Source organism: Garra rufa, chromosome 11, assembly GCF_049309525.1.
Source record: "Garra rufa chromosome 11, GarRuf1.0, whole genome shotgun sequence".
Classification (NCBI taxonomy): domain Eukaryota; kingdom Metazoa; phylum Chordata; class Actinopteri; order Cypriniformes; family Cyprinidae; genus Garra; species Garra rufa.
The window spans coordinates 17,712,370-17,720,453 of record NC_133371.1 but is presented as its reverse complement, the minus strand read 5'-3'; the positions used below and the strand labels follow the sequence as shown (position 1 = coordinate 17,720,453).

The following is an 8,084-nucleotide window of genomic DNA, read 5'->3' as shown; positions in this document are numbered from 1 at the left end:
AGTAAAAGTATGCACAATCTCCTGTGAGGGCTAGGTTTAGGTGTAGGGTAGGTGTAGGGCGATAGAAAGTACGGTTTGTACAGTATAAAAACCATTACGCCTATGGAATGTCCCCATAAAACATGTAAACCCAACATGTGTGTGTGTGTGTGTGTGTGTGTGTGTGTGTGTGTGTGTGTGTGTTTTGGTGGATTAGTTTTGTGTCTTAGAGTAGTCAATAAATCATTGTTTCATTAAAAGAAGTGTCTTGAATTTTATGTTCACAAAAGTTCTATCTGCGTTTAGATCAAGCTACCTCAGCTTTAACATTTCCTAAAGTAATATTTGGTTTATGTGTGTTCTTGGCCGGGAACTTATAAGATAAACAGAGTTAATAAGGTATCCTGAATTGACCACTTTGCTGGACGAATGGTTAAGAAGCTTAAATCTATTAATTCTGAATAAATTTAATCAAGTTCCGAATCTTTTGATTCGATTCCTTATTTGAATCATTATACATTTGAGCTAATTATCTTACAATGTAATGAGAGAAACATAGTCTCATACATGTGCACACACATACTGATCATTTTAAATTACTTGAGCTAACAAATTCACTACACCTGCAACTAAATAAAAGCTGAGTGGTAACTACCTATTTGCAGACACTAATTTGCCTGAGGCAAATTGTAATTTTATAATTGTAAATTTTAATAGTTGTAATTTTAGAAAGTCCTAGTGGAGAGGATAGTGTCCTCAGTGGCTCAGATGGAGGGAGTCTATGAAGACTCCTGTGTTCATTGGTGTCACGTTAGAGTAAGGAGGTCTGGGTCCAAGTGCGGGTAAGTAATGAATTTAATAATAAAACAATAAACAAACAAACAAAAGGCCAACACGGCACAAACACGACTAGATCAAGGCTTGGGAAACAAACACTGAAGAAGACAGGAAACATCAAAAATAATGCAGACTCACAGTGTGAAGGACGAGTAGAGAATATAAGGACAAATCATAAGTGTTATCAGCTGGGGAAGACAGGTGACAAAATCAAGGCAGGTGCAACAATCAGGGAAGTGTAGTGCAGAGAAGGGAAAACAGCGACCTCAGGTGGCTGAGGGAAAACCCGCAGCCCAGAGTCATGACAGTACCCCTCCCCTACGGAACGGCTTCCAGACGTTCCCTGAGGCCGAAACAAGTCTGGAGGGAGGTGGAACGGGGGACTGGTGAAACAGGGGGAGGGATGGCGGGCCAGGCCCGTGCAGTGGAGGAACGTGAGTTGGCTCAGCCGCCAGAGGAACGTCAGTCGCCAGAGGAACGTCAGCGGGCACCGCTGCCAGAGGAACTCGAGCCGGCATAGCCGCCAGAGGAATGTGAGCTGGCATAGCCGCCAGAGGAACGCCAGCAGTCACCGCCGCGTCCGGCACAGAGAAAGCGGTCACCGCCGCGTCAGGAACAGAGAGAGCGGTCACCGCCGCGTCCGGAACAGAGAGCACGGTCACCGCCGCATCAGGAACAGTGAGAGCGGTCACCGCCGCATCAGGAACAGCGAGAGCGGTCACCGCCGCGTCAGGAACAGAGAGCGCGGTCACTGCCGCGTCCGGAACAGAGAGCGCAGTCACCGCCGCGTCAGGAACAGAGAGCGCGGTCACCGCCGCATCAGGAACAGCGAGAGCGGTCACCGCCGCATCAGGAACAGCGAGAGCGGTCACCGCCGCATCAGGAACAGCGAGAGCGGTCACCGCCGCATCAGGAACAGCGAGAAACACAGAAACAAACCACACAGAAGACAATGCAGCCAGAATGAGTAGTGGGAAATGAGAGTTCTTATAGACCAGATAATTGTGAGCAGGTGTGAGTGTAATCAGTGCTAATGACAAGACAGGAGTGAATAATTAGGGAAGTGCAGTGCAGGGAAGGGAAAACAGCGACCTCAGGTGGCTGAGGGAAGCCCCACAGCCCAGATCATGACAATTGGTGCATCCCAAAACACAACACATGTAATGCCTGTTTGGCGCTGACATTGTATATCCCCAGCAGCTTCAGTAAGAAAACATTAATGGCAGACTGCTGTTTCTTACTCAGGGCTGTGTCTATGCTAATAGGGCAGAGATTTTTTGCGAGAATGCCCGCTTATATAGCCAGATTACCCTGACTATTCCGGTGAGCTCTGGCAGGCTTCATAGCCGTAGGCTCGTTCAGCTCTGCTGCATTAACATTGGTTTGTTTTTTTATTTACTGCACGAACCAATGCTCTTGCAGTTGCACTGTATTATGAAAATAATTTTTCCCCATAGCATCTAGCGATGCAGTACTAATTCCCGTATAATTCCCATATCTCGTGGAACCAAGGTTATGTAAGTAACCGAGTACAATTTTGATTATTGAAAGTTGGTAAAATTCAACAACTTGGACCTTGCGCCCCTATTTTTGAGCATTTTCTGAAAAATGACCTACCCAAATAAAAATGTCTGTAGCTCTTGAACCCTAAGGTCTATATTTATAAATCTGGTATTGATTGAAAGTAGACACCTTACTCTTTGTTACTCTGGAGTTAAAATAATTCAAAATTAGTATAGCAACAGAGTAAAACAAGGTAAAACATACATGAAAGTGACTCGCGATATCTTTGAATAAAATATAATTAGGGAAAAAAGGATGAGGATTGGATGATAGGGCTTTGAAAACACCAATAGGATGAAGCTGAATGTCTGTTCATGCTTTGATTCAAATTTGAGGATGATACTCCCAAAAATGTAGTTTCTGTAAGCTTTTATTAAAAAAAAAGTCTAGACGTCCTTTCAAAAAAGCCATTTGGAGACCCCAAGTGGACACCTGGTAACCAAATGATCAAATGAGTCAAAACAACACATTACATTTATGTATATCAATTCAGAACTGCTCTGCCCACCAAAACACTCTAGAAAAAAATATTTATGAAAAGCATTTGTAGTTTTTTTGGTTACCAAGTCTCCAAATGGTATTTTTTGAAAGGACGCCTAAACTTTTCCTGAAATAATTAGTATTATGTATAGGTGTTTTTTTTTTTTTTTCTCCACGTTTCACTTACAGAAACTATATGTATTTTATTTCAAGAAAAGTTTGGGAAATGTCATTTAGAGCTTTTATTTCAAGAAAAGTCAAGGAATCCTTTCAAAAAGGATATTTAGATACTTCAAAAAGGAGATTCAGATGACACTGTGTACTAAATGCACTACATATGTGTATCATTCAGAACTCATCTACTCAATGAAACCAAACTCAAAACTATTTCAGAACACCATTTGAGCATTCAACTCAAAAATTATTAATTTTGACCAATTCTAATAACAAAAAGTGAAGCAAAACAGATTTGATCTGTGATAATTTTACAACTAATGAATAAACAAGACATTTGTTTACATTTGTAAATGTCTTTCTCTGCTTATTACAAATACCCAACTACTGTAAAACTAAATACATTATTTATAGTATTTTCAGTGTAGGAAGACTCAAGGCAGTCACTAAAAATGTTTGTTCTCTGACCAAACTGGAAGCCAGTCAATGAAAGACAGGAAAGAGAGAGAAAGAAAGAAAATGTGTAAACAAAACAAATCAAATCCACAACACTGTGTTTACATATATTGCATTCTCTCTCTCTCTCTCTCACTCACTCACTCACTCACTCACTCAAACCCACACACACACACACACACACACACCCAAACCCAAACCCAAACAAACGCACACACTCAAAACTCATACATACACATGGCACGCACAAACAAACACATACATACCTCATGGAGTCCTCTCACTTCCTCTCCGTTGTCATGTTTACAATCTAGAACAGCACATGAACAAAACACATCAGACACATCATAATACATAACATATAAACATTCGGAGAACGGTGTTGACACTTACGTGCTAATGCTATCCATGGCTAGGGTGCATCTCAGTGCATCTTTCTGCTGTTCTTCGCCACGAATTCGAAAAACCACACACTAAAAACGCCACAAAACTCTTATAAAGTCGACGTTCTATGATGGAGAGACTCAGATGTAAGCTTTTGCAGAAAATCCGTTCGCTGACAAGCAGTCAATGTAGCGTAGAGACGAGGAGCGTCTCGCTGCAGCCTGCGGTGGACATCCAACCCCGCCCACATCCAAGTGTGACGCCAGACGCCACGCCCATGTTCAAACACGTCACACATCCAACATATTAAATAGTATTAACACATATTAAAATAGTGATAATATGATTAGCAATCTTCACATTTGTGGACATATCTTTAGAGAATTAGATGAAAATGAAAATATGCTAAGTGTTACTTTTACAATAACAAAACTTAATTGTCCGTCTAAATCTGATCTTGTCTAAGCTATGTCAAAAAATTTTTATAATTAATTATTATAATTAACGTGAATTTATGTCATTACACAAACAAATAGGGTAAGGTTTAAATGTTTTATTACCAATTACCATTTTCCTAACTTCAATCAACCAAAGCAAGCGTTTTACCGGCAGTTCAAATGTAATTAGTTCCATATGAAAGATGACCTAGGTTTAATTTGTATTATTTAATACAAACTGTTTTGTTTACATCCGCGATACAACATACTTCCACCATTCTTGCACATGCGTACAACATCGGGATTCTTTTTTTTTTTAATTATTTTATTAAAGAATAATTGGACATTACAAAAATATTGAAATAGAAATCCAGATGCACAAAATACAAGCTTAATCTGTATACAGTAATACAATATGTAATAAGAGGGGGGAAAATAATAATAAAAAAATAAAAAATAAACTAATACCATAGAGAGAAAAAAATAAATAAATAAATGTATAAATAAAAAGTAAATAAATAAATAAAAACTAAATTAAAACCTAGAAACAACTAAACAATAGTTCAAATTGTCTTCCTTTTCCCGTACATATACAAAAATTATATTGTGGGAGCATAACCAGAAAAAAAGTTCTCCGTGAAATGTAACAACAAATGTATTCATTTGTTTTAAAGACTTTTTAAAAACTTCTATTTCTGATAAAAATAAATTACATTTTGGTATGCATTTAGCAAATTTCTGTTTATGAATATAATATTTGCCTTGCAAAATGTAAAAGTTAACAATGTACTCAATCATTTTACTTTTATGAGAATAAGTACAGATAACATCTTTTAAAGAAAGCATATAATTAACATTTCTTTGCAGAAATAGAAAGGTGCTAACATCAGACCAAAAACTAAGAGACAATTCACAATTAGAAAACAAATGACACAAGTCTTCCTCATGTGTGTTACAGAAACTGCAGGTATTATCAATGTCCATGAATTTAGAAAGAGCTACTTTACATGGATAAATTTCGTGAAGTATTTTGAAATGCACCGCTTTAAGGCTACCGATGGGGAGGGGAGTCACACGATGACGCATTGACGTGGGCGTGGTGTCTGACGTCACACATGGATGTGGGCGGGGTTGGATGTCCACCACAGGCTGCAGCGAGCCCTACTTGGTAGAGACGCTGTACATATGTACGCGGCGTGCGTAAACGAGAACGCACGAATGCAACCTAACTTTGCGCTTGGGTATTCCTGAATCCTGCTTACGCAAACTACGCAAACTTTCACTCGTTGTAAACGTCCTCGTGGTTGGCTAACACTTCCATTACTGATTCTTGAAAATTTGGCAAAAACATGTCCCAACAAGAAAAGTGCTCATTCTGTTGGAAATGAAGAACATTTTCATAAATCAAAAGAATCAAGATTATAATCAGAGGGTCAGTTGCACATATGTAAGGTTCTTTTATAGTTTTCTTTTAATTTTGTATTAATTTAATTATCAAATCTGGCCCATTGCCTACAAAATCACTTGTCCTCAGATAGGAGATAATCATTTCAGCTTGATTAAAAAAGCAAAAAGTAATCATTTAATTGAATAATAATTTTACTATATGAAAGAGTACATTGTAATATGTATCACAAATTACAAACACTGTGTTTGAATAATATTTACAAATATTTTTGGTTGCACAAAATGTGTCCCACATATGCGTCACCACCGTCAGATATTTATAAAAAAGCAATAAAATCAGGCAACTACAAGGTCAACTGCATTCCTGAGGACCACATTATCAAATCTTCAGCTCTACTGCATGCTTCAAGATCAGCCAAGCTCCTGTAAATTTGCTATTTTCTCTTAAAATTGTTCATATTTTTGGACACTGCTACTGTGGCAACCATAACATGTCAACACCGTCTCTTTTGTATAAATAATATTAGATTTGATTATGACATAAATGTATACTTTTTAAAAACAAGTCTGAAGTAGCTAGCAACAGAGTGAAAACAAGATGGCTAATGTGAACAACTAATGCATATCATGGGAAATAGTAGGTTTTTGTCACCACCGTCAGATGTCACCACCGTCAGGTTTTCTGTCTGACGATGTTGAAATATTTTAAAAATGTTTTATCAGAGTGCTCAGGATTGTTATTTGTTGGACCAAATAGTTAAATAAAGATGTTAAACAAGAAGCCGTTGACTTGAGTGGTATACATTTTGGAATTTTATGTTGTAATGAGGCCACTGTCACCACCGTCAGATTAGTGTCACCACCGTCAGAGGGAGTTTTAATTTTTTTAAATAAATATGCATAGGGGCCTACAATATATTTTGTCAGTGCTGCTGAGTTAATAAAGTAATAGTCTCTTTTAATACAAAAATACATTTGTTAAATAAAAAACATTTTTTGTTTGATTTAAGCAAAAAGTAAACGTTGTAAAACACTAAAAAGTAAAACGCCTATTTTATGAAAAAAATACAAAATGGGGAGGTGACACCAGTACATTGCTGAAAAGCTAGGACCTTGGTCTATAATAATATACATTCATATGGTGTAATTAAACACATTTTTTGGGGGGAAAATTAAAACCTGTTTTATCCAAATTCTCAAGATCAAAACTTTGCTGGCTATGCATTGGCTTGCTTGAAACAGCCAAACTTTATGACCGCAAGAGTGACACCCCGGTGAGCCAGTCAGTACCTCTCCGGAGACTTTGCGTCATGGACTGGGCTCTGATTGACTGAGAGAGACGGGGGAGGACTCATTTTACTCGGAAGAGTCTATTCTATGGGAAATGTATGGCATTTCAACGCTGGAACACGAAGTAGAATCTGTTGTGTTTTGCAGTTTAACCAAAAGGTGGCAGTATATAGCTAAGTATAAGGGGTGCTATATATGATCCGGAGAGAAGCAGTTGATATAGTTCGGTGAATAGTAGCATGTTCTGAATAAAGAAGCAAACGGATTTTTTTTGTGTGCAGTTACTGAGTACTAAGGACACAACAATTTGGCGACGATGGTTTCCGTGCCTGCGCCTGCACCTTTTCTACCGTGCAGTGGAGAGCCTGCAATCCCTTTTGTTACTTGGCGAAAAATATTCGAGAACTATTTGTTGGCCATTAATGCTACAGGAGGCTCATGGCCTGATGCAAGAAAGCGTGCTGTATTGCTACACAGCTTGGGTACTGAAGGACAGCGTCTTTTCTACACCCTGCCTGATACGGGAACTACAATTGAACATGCAATGAATGCGCTGGAGGATTATTTCATGCCAAAAGTCAATACTGTGGTTGCTCGTCATCGTTTTCGTCAGCGTTCTCAACGTGCTGCTGAAACAATTCCACAGTTCCTGTCTGCTCTGCGGGAATTAGCTTCTTCGTGTGCTTATGCTGATATGGAAAGCGAAATGCTGCGAGACCAGCTGGTTGAGCGATCCTATGCTCCAGCAGTACGAGACAGACTTTTGTTGGAACCGTCACTGACGCTGGATTCTGCTGTTACTATTGCGTGTCAGGTGGAACAAGCGCTTTCAAGTTCGGACACGCTCGCTGCGCAAAATTCGGTTAATGCCGTGGCATCCAAGTCCTTTCAGTATCGGGAAAAAGAGCACGTCACGTTGTGATGGAGCTAAATCTGTTGCTGATATTACACGGAGAGGAAATCGCACATGTTACAGATGTGGAGCTAAAAATCACCTTGCTAATGCTACCAACTGTCCTGCCGCCCATGCCAAATGCCATTCCTGTGGTAAGATCGGACATTTCTCTAAAGTGTGTC

General features: G+C 39.1%; 1 long non-coding RNA gene across 1 annotated transcript; it reads right to left on the bottom strand.

The window, feature by feature from the left end:
- Nucleotides 1-816: 816 nt before the first annotated feature.
- LOC141345664 (uncharacterized) lies at nucleotides 817-4,112 on the bottom strand. The gene is made up of 3 exons (XR_012357056.1): nucleotides 3,883-4,112; nucleotides 3,756-3,799; nucleotides 817-1,354 (listed from the first exon to the last, which is right to left on the bottom strand). It is a non-coding gene; the product is annotated as an uncharacterized lncRNA (long non-coding RNA).
- Between the last annotated feature and the right edge of the window lie 3,972 nt (nucleotides 4,113-8,084).